This window comes from Ursus americanus, chromosome 9, assembly GCF_024610735.1.
Source record: "Ursus americanus isolate L20-20 chromosome 9, mUrsAme1.1.p, whole genome shotgun sequence".
Taxonomy (NCBI): Eukaryota; Metazoa; Chordata; class Mammalia; order Carnivora; family Ursidae; genus Ursus; species Ursus americanus.
This window is the reverse complement of record NC_142135.1, coordinates 30,740,416-30,754,657: the sequence shown is the minus strand read 5'-3', so window position 1 is coordinate 30,754,657 and position 14,242 is coordinate 30,740,416. Positions and strand designations below refer to the sequence as shown.

Genomic DNA, 14,242 nt, shown 5'->3' with positions numbered 1-14,242 from the left:
GTGACCCATAGCATAAAGAAGCATTTTGTTTCCAAGTGTCCATTTTCCCACATTCTATTTATTCTCATCAAGCTTTTGACAAATTTTCACACGAGTGTGAAACCACATATCACAGCCAGTATCATCTGAGCGGAATGTGCAAACAAGCACTGCAGCTGTCCAAGCCCTTCACCAGTATGAAGCAAGATAAAATTTGACCTGACCTTTCACACTCTGTTCCAAACTCTCCTCTTCCATGATGTCAGTCAGGCTCTGAACATACAAACAGATGCAGAAATTGACATTTTGAAACATGAGAGACTATGGACTATGAGAAACAAACTGAGGGCCTCAGAGGGGAGGGGTGGGGGAATGGGATAGACCGGTGATGGGTAGTGAGGAGGGCACGTATTGCATGGTGCACTGGGTGTTATACGCAACTAATGAATCATCGAGCCTTACATCGGAAACCGGGGATGTACTGTATGGTGACTAACATAATATAATAAAAAATCATTAAAAAAAAAAAAAGAAATTGACATTTTGCTGCCAACAGTGAATCTAACAAAAATAAAGCCAAGGGAAGATATGCTACCTTTAAGATCATGGCCTCGAGAAATGCCTGTTATGAAATTATTTATGAAAAGGTCGATGATTATTTGTATTTAAATATGGGCAACTGGGCAGTTAATCTAGTTGAAGGGAGAAAGACTTGCAGAAATGAATGTGTCCATGATACATGTTTTAACCAATGTTATTTGAGGATGTTTGTCAATAAACGGCCCAAATGTTATGGGTCATGAAACAATCAGATCACCTTGATGGAGCTCTAGAAAAGAAATCAAGTGCCATAGCAATGTGGGAAATAAACACAATCAATGGTTTTATTGTAGCGGGGTGCACTTTGACAAGGCTTCTCTCTGAGGTTGCGCTCATACTAGGTAATCCCATCTCTTTGCATCAAAACTAGTATTTTTTTAGATATAATTCTGCATTGCTTTTCTTACTGTTCTATAAAGAGGAAAAGCAGGGAGCCCCTGGGTGGCACCATCAGGTCTAAGCATCTGACTAGGTTTCTGCTCAAGTCTTGATCTCAGGATCCTGGAATTGAGACCCACATCCAGCTTCATGCTCAGCATGGAGTCTGCTTGGGACTTTCTCTCCCTCTACTCCTCCGCCCCCCCCCCCAAATAAATGGGTGAATCTTAAAAAAAAAAAAGGAGAGAGAGAGAAAGCAGAAGAGAGAAAAGGAGGAGAAGGAAGAGAAGGGAAAAGAGGAAGCAGAAGCAGTGGGGGAAAAGGAAAATGGGGAAGGAGGGGAGGGGAGGTTTCCTTCTGGTAACAAAGTAACAGTTATAAAAGTAATTTTTAATGTCTACACACCATGACCTAAAAAAAAGCAGTCTTTCCTCTGGAGGCTTATCCTTAAAAAGAGGGAAATATCTTTACAGAAAACCCCAGGAAACCTTTCATTACATCTCTTTTTTTTTTTTTTCAGTGGGTTCTCATGCCTTATCATGAGGACATTTATTATCAGTTCCTTTGTTGCCAAGGAAGCATTCAGCTTCCTTTGAAGTTACTTGGACACTATGGGAGAGATAAAAGTATTGGGACAAAAATCTCAGCATTATCGGGAAAGAAGGAATCAGAAAAAAGATGCTGGCAACCAATATTTTCCCTTACGCTGTTTTTTCAAAAACTTAAATATTTATATTATAATACTAATATTTGTATCCCTGTGTATTGTTCAATGCATTAAACAAAGAGACCATCAGACTGAGGTGGCTCTAATGCAGTGGCAGCCTATATAAGCAAACCCAAGCCTAAGCTTGTAAATGCCTCATGGTTATGAAATCAAAACCAGTCATAAGTAGTGAACTAGACTTTAAGCTACAGCCAATCAAGTCATTTCCTTTCTTGATCCTGCACCTGCTCTGTTGGTCTTTTCTCACACCTGTGCATGGAGCACTCCTTACCACTTCTGGTTTGATGCTGCCCAATTGGAATTAAGCTTTGCTCAAATAAACTCTTAAACATGTTAATATATCTCCACTTATCTTTTAATAGTATTTCTTTCCTTTCCTTTTCTTAGTCTTTTTTAAAGATCCAGTTGACCTCAGCTGTGCCAGAGGGACCTAGCTGACATTTGTTTGCTTTTTAAAAAAATATACTTGAGCCAGAGTGTAAATAAAAGAACATTATGGTGCCAGAAAGATGAAGGCAGTGACCAGGGAGGCGGTCAGGGTTGCTTAGTCAGCTGCTCTTCCCCCATGATGTAGACTTTCCCCTTGGTCATGAAATACTGTGTGTTCTTGCTGTCCCAACATTCAGTCATCCTTCTGCTCATCATATCGCCCTGGCTTTTCCTAATGAACCACCTCTCCCCATTCGCAGACTATGGGGTTACCTTGGGCTGACCCAGTCTCAGGCTCTGTGGGTTCCTACATAATAGAGACTGGGTCAGTCAAATCACCACTTTCTGCTAGCCACAGCAATTGGCTTAGGGACGGGCATGAAACCCAAGTTTGGCCAAACAGAACCCAAAAATCAGCCCCAGCATCTTTTTCCATCATAGTTGATTACCTGGCTGTTTATAGCTTAGAACAACCAGCAGTCAATATGGCCACTATACAGAGGTTTCCTGGTTGTAAAACTAATACAAAAGAAAGTACAGTCATCAGGCTGAGATAGAGAGTGCCTAATGAGCATGATGTTGTTGTCTGGATCCAGTTATGCATAAAATTAACATCTCACTGAGCTTTGGAGTTATATGGCCCAATGCATTGCCTTTCTTAATCTACTGTTGAGCCTCTGACTCTTATCACAGACTTAACCAGCTCACCTTTCCATTGCTAAGCTTTGGAAGTACAAGTTTTATTTCATTAAATAAGTTTCCTTGTGCTTATCCTTTGGCATTTAATTATTTCTTTCTTAGCCACCACTGAATCTTTTTGCACAACAAAATACCAATTAATAATGAAAGAGGAAAAGGACAACTCCTTCCACAAAAAGCTTTCTTGATTTCCCCAACTAGAAATAATCTCCCTTTCCTTTAAATTTCCATATGATGTAATCCTCTAACATTTTCCTTTTTATTTATTTTCCAGCATTTTTGCTCTGCATTCAATATGCAATGCTTCTTAATACCTAGTCTACATCTGATTCAGCTTTGTATCAACACGGCATCTCATGCATTTCCTTCATTAAATGCTTACTTAAAATCAAAAGAGTAACAACAACAACAAAATGCAGTGAGCCACAAACACTATCTTAAATACCACTTTTAAGGCTCTTCTTTTAAAATTTAAGTAAGGTTTATCTTCCATTTTAGGACTGAAGAAGTTTAGGAAATTGCTTTCTTTTGAGGAAAAAAGCTAATAGACTCCAATAAGTAAACAAATACTGAGTTATAAAGTACTAGCCTTTAATATTATCATCTTACTAACACTTCTTCCCTTGGCTCTGACTCCAAAATAGCTTTTAAATTACTTCCTATGCTCCTTTGGAGAGCATAGTCCTGAAATCTGACAGACGTCACTGCTAGGGTAATTTCCAGAGGCAAGAAGAACAAAGCCAATTGTTGTGGGCAAGCACATGGCAAAGTCAGCAGGAGAAAATAGAGGGTAGTGAAGGGCAACTGATAATTTGGAATTGAGATGGAAAACACCAAATGATATTGCAGTTAGGTTATGAACAGACATCAAAGTCAAGAAATAGTAGAAGCAAATCACATGTTTGGCAGAGAACACTTCAAAGAACTATACTCATTTTAGAAGGCTCCCCTCAGAACTCTTCAGGTTCTGTCTAGTGGCATCTGATATACATCCAAAGAGAGGAAAACTACACAGACAAATCCCAAACCTCTGGATATAACTCATAAATTAGTTTCTCTTTTACTTTATGTTGAAAAAAGCATTTAAAAATTCCAAATATGTACTTTCTATGTTACAGTTTTTGTGACTATTGGAGTAGCTCTTGTATCCCTCCCAACAGTCCTAGGAGCTTGATTCTAGTCTCTCTCTCATCTTACTAATGAGGAAACCGAAACACAGAGTAGCTGTCATATCTCTGACATACTTGTCTAGGAATATAAGTGAGGATTGGAACCCAAGTCTTGATGCTAAAACTGTGATATCCAAGAACAAATCTTCTTTTAACTCAGAAAAATAATGCATAATGCAATACGCATTAGTATACACTATCCATGTGTTCTTGAGATCCTGAAAATAGGAAATTTTAAGAATCAATGTCTGCTTCAAAATGATAACAATCATAAGAAATGTGAGCATGGGAAAATGTTGGAGGGAGGGTTTCATTCCAATCTTCTGATTTTAGAAAATTGTATATAGTTAGTCCCTTTTTCTTTGCCTGCCGCTCTCTTTTTTTTTTTTTCTTCTCTCTGATGGATTAGAAAGACAGACATGGAGGTGATCAGGAAAGCTAAATGAGATTATACTGTATTGGATAAACTAGCTCATTTAAGAAAACCTTTGGTTTCTTTCATTAATGAAGGCATATTTAGAGAAGAAAGAAATGTTCCATAAAAAGTTTCATAAATTGATAACTCAGGAGATGAAATGAGAGAGCTAGTCAGTTGTGTTTTAGTATCACTTTGATTTTTTTTTTTAAAGATTTTATTTATTTATTTGACAGAGAGAGAGACAGCCAGCGAGAGAGGGAACACAAGCAGGTGGAGTGGGAGAGGAAGAAGCAGGCTCATAGCAGAGGAGCCTGATGTGGGGCTCGATCCCACAATGCCGGGATCACACCCTGAGCCGAAGGCAGGCGCTTAATCGCTGTGCCACCCAGGCGCCCCTCACTTTGATTTTTAAACAAGGTGGTGTTTCTTGAGAAACTTTCCATACGGCAGAGATTTTGTTGAAATAATTTATGAGATTTATACTCTCCAAAACATAATAGCACCAAATGCTGTTGTGTTTCCTGTATGTATAGATGTTGAATCAGCTCTCTTCCTGTACCTGGCAAGAACTTTTCACACATCTGTCTACCTGACATTTCAAATTTCTAATTTGCTTTGTGAGAAAAACAAAAATTCTCTGACATACCCACTGAGTAATCTGTGTAGGAAGGAAGAAATCTGTCTGCTTCCATTTGGGGGAAAGGACTGAGGATACTGATTAAGGACATATAAAAAAAAAAAACACACAGATAAAGGAAAGGGAAGTAAAAATATATAGAAAAGATTTAAAGACACTGGGACGATGTGATAATAAAACTAACACCAACCGATTTGTACTTAATATTTATCATTGGCTCTCTCTGGCTGATTATTTGTCCATATGGGTGTCCTATCTTCCCAGCTGGGTTCTGACTTCCTTTCAACTCCAGCACCTAGCTGAAGCTTGGCTTGGCGCTGACTGCCAAAAACCTGTCTACTCATCATAAAGAAAAAATGGAAGGTGTTTTGTCTTGTTTTGTTTTTTCATGCCCAAAGGCAAGATCTCTCCCTACCTTCTGTGAAAGCCTTACTAAAAAGATATTTATCCCACAAGGGGAAGGGAAGAGGGTAAGTGCTTTAGAGAAATAATAGAGAGATGATTTACTCGAGCCTAAGAAGCAGAAGAGGGCCATAAATCTTACAAATAGCAGGACCTCAAGAAAATGGCAGTTTCCTACTTGCTGGGTGAGAAGATAATGAGAGATCCGTTGGCTTTCAAAAACCCAGGTCTTCCTGGACACTGGCCGTTTGAGCAGTAATCAGTGTGAATCAATGAAAGATGGGGCCTTCAGATGTTATACTGTTCATACAACATCCAGGGCCTTTGTAGGACTCTTGTGAGGGAGAGTTCCAGGACTATCTAAGGCTAAATTTCCCACCAGCCCGGCAGGATGGGGGCTTTGGTTGGATTAGGTGGACTCAAAGGGAAAATCTCCTGCACAGATGTATTTTTGGAATAAAAAAATCATAGCTACTACACGTTTCAAGTGTTTTGAGCCTTTCATAACATCAAAGAGGAAATACATTTTTATGATAAAGTTTATCTCTCTTTTGAATTGTATTGAAAAATACAGAAAAGCATAATGAAATAAATAAAGATATAATCTCACCATCCAAAGATGAATTCTGAACTCATCTGAATTCTGGTTTATTTTTCTTTCATTCCTTCTGTTATCTATCCGAAAGAATAAATCTTCTAAGAACTCCTGCATGGAAAATAGAACATTTATATAATTGTAATCACTTAATATTTCTATATCTAGATATTTCATATCTTTTTAAGTTTTTATGTAAATTCCAGTTAATATACAGTGTAATATTAGTTTCAGGTGTGCAATAGAGTGATTTGACACTTCCATATAACACAGGTACTCATACTGTATCTTCCTAGTAAAAAAAAACATTTATAATTAACTTTGTACCCATATGTAAGACACCTACCTAGAGTGAGCTCTATATGTCTAAAAAGTCTTTTTTTTTTTAAAAAAAGATTTACTTATTTATTTATTCGACAGAGATAGAGACAGCCAAGAGAGAGGGAACACAAGCAGGGGGAGTGGGAGAGGAAGAAGCAGGCTCATAGCGGAGGAGCCTGATATGGGGCTTGATCCCATAATGCTGGGATCATGCCCTGAGCCAAAGGCAGACGCTTAACCGCTGTGCCACCCAGGCGCCCCATATATGTCTAAAAAGTTTTAATGCCAACACCTTCCAACTAAAATTTCATTATTTTTGAAGAATTATTTTCTACCCATCATTCTTTCGTTCTATAGCACATCTTCAAATAGATCATTTGGGCATTGTTAGCAACCAGTTACTCTTACAGGAAACAGTATAGCATTGTAGCTTTTAAAAATACGCAGTCTTTGAGGTCATGCAGCTTAGGCTTTGAATTCCAGTTCTACACTGAATGATTTTGTGACTTTAGAAAATTTATTTAACATATTTGAGACACAACAATAACTACTTCCTAAGGTAACTCTAAGGATTAGATAAAATAATTTCTGCTAACCATCAAACTAGACTGGAGCCTCCTAAACTTTCAGTAAATGGTAGCTGGCATTAATAATATTCCAGGTTAAACTCTTCCAATCACAGACTCTGTCGAAGAGGTAGCTCTAGTCAGCAATATTTCTTCCTATGTAACTCATCCTCAAAGTTCATCTACAGCTGATTAGGTCAAGTGTGGATTCTATAAAGTGTAGATTCTAGAACCTAATGATAACTAATCCATAAGTTCTTATGAAATTAGAAAAACAATTGATCTAACAACAGCAAGCTGGACCAAAATTATACTGTCATTTTGGGGAATTTGACATAGAAAATCTTGTAGACAAAAATGTACTATGGGAGTGGACATCTTTTAGGCTAAAAGAAAATGATGTCAGGTAGAAAGTTGGACCTACAGAAAATAATGGTAAATAGGTAAATGTAAATGACTTCCCCCTCGTTTTTCCTTGAAAGATAATGGATTTTTTTGTTGTTGAAAGTAAAGCAATAACAGTGTAAGGTGAGGTTTATAACATAGGTAGAAGCCAAAGACATTACACAATAACACAGAAGTACAGGAGATTGCCAAGTAAATTAACTTGCATTGTTCTAAGGTTATTACTTTGGGAAGTGGGAAATATCAGGTGAAAGTGAAAAGTTTGAAATAGGAAGTAGGAAGTGTAAATATCCAGTATAATGTGAAATGATACAATATTATCTCAAATTAGTTTCTGATAGGTTAGGGGTGCATTTTATTATTTTGAGTAATCACTTATAATAAATTAATAAAAGGGGTATAGTGCTATAACAACCACTTAAAAATAAGAAATATAGTTAAGAAAGCAGTAGAGGAAATAAATGTTACATTAGAAAATATTTGGTTAACCCCCAAAAAGACAAGAAAAGGAGCACCAGAGGAACAAAAACACAAAATCACAAATGGAAAACAAATAGGAAGATGGTGGGCTTGAGCCAAAACAAACCAATAATTATATTGAATGCAAATGAAGTTGACACTCAAAATACTACACGTTGTCTACAAAATATATATATTAAATACAAAGACACAGAATAAAAGCAAAAGAGTAACGAAAGACCTGTTATATAAGCAGTAAAGATAAGAAAGCTGCTATTGTTCTATCAATATTTATATTAATAATGTTAATATGAAAGAGGTAAAGAAAATCATTACTTGCTAATGAAAGGGGCAATTTATTAGTAAGACATAGGAATCCTAAATATGTAGATAATAATAGAGCATCACAATTGATGAAGCAAAACCCTTCACAACTTGAGAATGATATCCATAGCATAACAGGGAAAATTAGCACTCCATCCTCAGTAAATGCAGACAAAGTGTTTGTAAGAATACAGAACATCTCATCAATGTTATTAACCAATTCCACATAATTAGTATTTATAGAACAGTACACCAAAAACCTGCAGAATACACACACTTTTCAGGACTACATGAGACATTCACCACAATAGTCAATATACTGGCTTATATATCTCAAAAATATAAAATAAATTTAATTAGTAATCAGTAACAAGAAGACACCTTTAAAAAAGTTACAAATATTTGGAACATGAACAACACACTTCTGAATAGCCAATGGCTCAAAGAAATAGAGAAATTTAAAAATATCTTAAACTCAATAATTATGAAAACACAACATATCAAAACATATGGGATACAGCTAAAGCTGTGCTTAGTGGAAAACATAGCTTTAGAATGCCTATACTGGAAAAGAAGAAATTTTCAAAATCAATTGTCTAAATTACCATCTTAAGCCAGGAACATAATTAAACTCAAAGTAATTAGAAGGAAAGGAATAATAAGGATAAGGGCAGAAATAGATGAAATAGAAAAAATTTAGAAGACAAAAGATTTTTAAGACTGCTTTTTAGAGCAGTTTTAGGCTTGAGAGGAAGGTACGGAGGTTTCTCATATAATTCCTGTCTGTATACATGCATAGTCTCCCCATTATCAACATCCCCCACTGGAGTGGTACATTTGTGATGTTCAGGTATGTTCCCTCTACTCCTACTTTGTTGAGGGTTTTTATCAAGAAGGATGTTGCACTTTGTCAGATGCTTTTTATGCATCTATTGAGAGGACCACATGGTTCTTATCCTTTCTTTTATTAATGTGGTATATCATGTTGATCAATCTGCAAATATTGAACCACCCTTGCAACCCAGAGATAAATCCCACTTGATTGTGGTGAATAGTTCTTTTCAGGTACTGTTGGATTCTATTTGCTAGCATTTTGTTGAGAATTTTTACATCCCTGTTCATCATGGATATTGGTATAATTCTCCTTTTTAGTGGGGTCTTTGTCTGGTTATAGAATCAAGGTAATGCTGGTCTCATAGTTTGAGTTTGGAAGTTTTCCTTCCATTTCTCTTTTTTGGAACAGGTTGAGAAGAATAAGTATTAATTTTCTGCAAATGTTTGGTAGAATTCCCCTCGGAAGACATCTGACCCTGGACTTTTGTTTGTTGGGCGATTTTTGATTACTGACTCAATTTCTTTGCTGGTTGTCATTTTGTTTAAATTTTCTGTTTTGGTAGTTTATATGTTTCTAGGAATTTATCCATTTCTTCCAGATTGCCTAATTTGTTGGCATATAATTTTTCATAATATTCTCTTATAATTGTATTTCTGTGGTGTTGGTAGTGATCCTTCTTCTCTTGTTCATGATTTTATTTATTTGGCTCCTCTCTCATTTCTTTATGATAAGTCTGGCTGGGGTTTATCAATTTTATTAATTCTTTCTAGTCAGGTTTTTTGTTTATTTCTATATCATCTATTTCTACTCTAATCTTCATTATTTCCCTTCTTCTGCTGGATTTAGGCTTCATTTCTGTTCTTTTTCTAACTCCTTTAGGTATAAAATTAGATTGTATTTCTGAGATTTTTCTTGCTTCTTGAGGTAGGCCAATATTGCTATATACTTCCCTCTTGTGACTGCTTTTCCTGCATCCCAAAGTTTTTGGACCATCATGTTTTCATTTTCATTTGTTTCCATGTATTTTCTTCTTTCTTCTTTAATTTCCTGTTTAACCCACTCATTCTTTAGAAGGTTATTCTTTAACGTCCATGTATTTGTGATTTTCCAAAATTTTTCTTGTGGTTGACTTGAAGTTTCATAGTGTTGTGGTTAGAAAACATGCATGGTACATTTGTTACAAATTGATGAACCAGCATTGACACATCATATTCACCTGAAGTTCATAGTTTACTTTAGGGTTCACTCTTGGTGGTGAATATTCTGTGAGTTTAGACATATGGATAATGACATATACCCATTTTTATAATATTATACAGTGTTTTCATCATCCTAAAAATCTGTGCTCTGCCTATTCATCCTTTCCACACCCCATCCCCAACAACCACTGACTCTTTTACCACCTCCATAGTTTTGCCTTTTCTAGAATGTCATATAGGTGGAATCAGACAGTATACAGCCTTCTCAGACTGGCTTCTTTTAACTAGTAATATTCATTTAAGATTCCTTAATCTTTTCATGATTTGATAGCTCATTTGTTTTTAGTATGAAAGATATTGTATTTTCTGGATATACCATGGTTTATCTATTTACCTACTGAAGGACATCTTGGTTACTTTCAAGTTTTGGCAATCATGAATAAAGCTGCTATACACATTTGTGTTCATGTTTTTGTGTGGACATATTTTTCAACTCCTTTAGGTAAATACCAAGGAGCATAATTGATGAATCAGATGGTAAGAGTATGTTAAGTTTTGTAAGAAACTATCAAACTGTCTTTTGAAAGTAGCTATACCTTTTGCATTCCCATCAGCAATGACTGAGGGTTCCTGTTGCTCCACATCCTCACCAGCATTTGGTGTTGTCAGTGTTCCAAATTGTGGTCATTCTAATAGGTGTGAAGTAGTATCTCATTGTTTTAATTTGCATTTCCCTGATGACATATGATGTGGGGCAACTTTTCATATGCTTACTTGCCATCTGTGTATAATTTCTTTGATGATGTGTCTGTTAAGGTCTTTGGCCCATTTTTAAATCTGGTTGTTTTCTTTTTGTTGAGTTTAAAGAGTACTTTTGTATAATTTGGATAACAGACCTTTATCAGATGTCTCTTTTGCAAATATTTATTCCAGTCTATTGCTTGTCTTCTCATTTATTATCTTTTGGAGCATAAGATTTTAATTTTGATGAAGTCCAGATTATAAGTTATTTCTTTTATGATTTATGCTTTTCCCTAAAGCTGAATGGGTCAAAATGTTTCTGATCCTTAGAAGGAAGAGCAAGTCCAGGTTGTGGGCCTTCTAAGTCCATGGTCAGTCCTCACCTCCACCCTTGTTTCTCTGAATTAAAGAAGTGTCATCAGGAGCAATCAGATTCTTCTCCCTCAAATCTGAGATGATGTTCTGGTCAGTAGAGATAATGTCAAGTGTCATGTTGTGTCTCCTTGTTTTTCAACTCATGTTTATGGCTGCTTTGTGCCTGGATATAGTTTGAGTGTTGGGGATATCAAGAGATGATGTCAAGTGTCATGTTTTGTCTCCTTGTTTTCCAACTCATGTTTGTGGCTGATTTGTGCCTGGACATAGTTTGAGTGTTGGGGATCTTATCTGAAACAAGATATAGCCCCTCTCTTCAATTTGGACATCAGATGAAAAAATATGAAACTGCAACCATGAAGCATTACAAATGTATGATAGAATATGACAAGATGAGTCAAGTGCTCAAGAAGAGTGTCCAGCCTAAGCCTAAGTGGTGGGGATGGGATGTCAATGAAGTGGCATCTAGGTTGATACTAGACAGATGGCAGGAGGTGGGTAGGTAAAGCAAGTTCATCTGCCCTGAAATAGCAAAGTATGACAGGCAGATTCTTAGTTTCCTAGATATTTCTCTGTTGGCATAATATATTGGTTATTTAGAAAGATGTCTCTGCTCATTCCAGTATTTTATTTTAGAAGTTTAAAACAATGCAACTTAATTTTTAGTAAAAAACCAAATTCTTTACCAATTCTTATTTGGATACGCAACAAGTAATATATACCCCACCTTTTTAAAAACAAAATCTGATATGAAATCAAGTCTCAGTGCTGTTTCATTTTTGTTTACTCCTTTCTTTTGTTTCCTTGACCTCTTATTAAATATGCACCATTTTCATATGTCACAAAATGTTTGCTCAATATTAAATGGTAAAAGCAAACAACAAATACATAATAGAATATCATAATTGGCCTATGTGACTAATATCTTTCTAATATTTCTTAAAGTAAATAATTATTCTGTTCTTTTTCATAAATGAAAGTTCTTTCAAATACAAATCACTGAGAATTGAGGAAATTTATGTTTATTACCTATTCCAAACCATGATTCTTCCTGCAAATGATTTCACATCAAATCTTGTTTTAGAAGAATTCAAAACCTTTCTGAATTATAATGCCTAGCACTAAAAACTTCATCTCTACTGGAAGAAGATAACTATAATAAAAGTTTCACCATTCTTTAGAAAAGGGAGTATTGTAGCTTTTGGCTTTCGGCTCAGAGGGGGCAAAGGTGCAACTGTCTTCGGTCGTCCCGAATCTGGGTTCATCCGACACCAGCCACCTCCGCCATGCCGCCTAAGTTCGACCCCAACGAGATCAAAGTTGTGTACCTGAGGTGCACCGGTGGCGAGGCTGGTGCCATGTCTGCCCTGGCCCCGAAGATCGGCCCGCTGGGTCTGTCTCCAAAAAAGGTTGGTGATGACATCGCCAAGGCAACCGGTGATTGGAAGGATCTAAGGATTACTGTGAAACTGACCATTCAGAACAGACAGACCCAGATTGAAGTGGTACCCTCTGCCTCTGCCCTGATTATCAAAGCCCTCAAGGAACCACCGAGAGACAGAAAGAAGCAGGAAAACATTAAGCACAGTGGAAATATCACTTTTGATGAGATTGTCAATATTGCCCGACAGATGCGACACCGATCTTTAGCCAGAGAACTCTCTGGAACCATTAAAGAGATCCTGGGGACGGCTCAGTCTGTGGGCTGCAATGTTGATGGCCGCCACCCTCATGACATCACAGATGACATCAACAGTGGTGCAGTGGAATGCCCAGCTAGTTAACTACAAAGGAAAATATTTCAATAAAGGATCATTTGACAACCAAAAAAAAAAAAAAGAAAGAAAATGGAGTATTGTAAAGAACATACCTATCTATTTCATACTCATTTATTTTAGGTGCAAAGATTGTGCTGAGAATATAGTGGTGAATAATGCAGACACAGGCCCTGATCTTATGTAATATTCATTCTAGCCAAGAGAAGCAACATTGAATAAATAATTGGATAATAAGCACATATATGCATATATTCTCACATATATGAAATTTTTATCTGAATCTATCTTACTGTCACCTGTCTGTCTTATCAAGGACCTAGTATAGCTACTGTTTTCTGATCACCAGATCATATTTGGAGAATGAGATCAGTAAAGTTGTTTGGCATAAACATAATCAAGGGGCCTCTGGATTATGTATCATGGCACAGAACCAGAGAGTTGATCTTGCCCTGAGACAAGATAATAAATTGTAATGCTTTTCTATCAGGTAAAGCGGAAATCAAATACCTTCTGGAGTTCTGTGTTTATAGATACAATAAAAAAAACACATCTGGCCAATAAATAGCTGTATACCTGGTGTCAGGGGCTGTCTTGAGTTGTTCCAGTAATGAGGTCACCTTTGAAAAATCAACAGCAATTTGTGTAATCACCCAACTAAGATTTTGAGAATCTTCTGTCTTTTTGCAGAGTTCATATAGCTTTTGTATAAATTAAACAAGTGAGTTACGTGAAAGATATGATTGCGGGCACTACCCTTGTATCTTTCAAATATTTGGTCATGCTACTTTTCTCTATGATTGCCCTAGGAATGTGATTTTACTTTGGCTTATTATTTACCACTTTGCTAGGGAGTTAAGGACTAGGTTTTGGGGGAGGTTTGTTTTGGAGAGGTGTCTTTCTACCTTAAAAGCAGTATGAAGATGTCAGGGAGTTAATTAACAGTTGCTTAGTATACTATTCTAACTCTTCACTCAGGGGGGCGGGGTGTAATTAAGCACCAAACCAATTAAGAATGGGTTTGCAGAACCACGGAGCCTCCTATGACACTAACTCAGCACAGAATTTCTATTTATCACTTGTCAGTGGACCACAGTGGCACTCTGGACCAGAATTAGAATGTAACAATCCCCAGAAAGGTCTGGGTATTTTGCTATGCCCAATATACAGTCATCCTGGTAAATAACTACAGGTCCTTTGTGGAAAGAG

At 36.6% G+C, this 14,242-nt stretch overlaps 1 pseudogene; it reads left to right on the top strand.

Moving 5' to 3' along the window:
• The first annotated feature begins 12,462 nt into the window (after positions 1–12,462).
• LOC123797667 (large ribosomal subunit protein uL11 pseudogene) lies at positions 12,463–13,106 on the top strand (annotated as a pseudogene).
• The last annotated feature ends 1,136 nt before the right edge of the window (positions 13,107–14,242 follow it).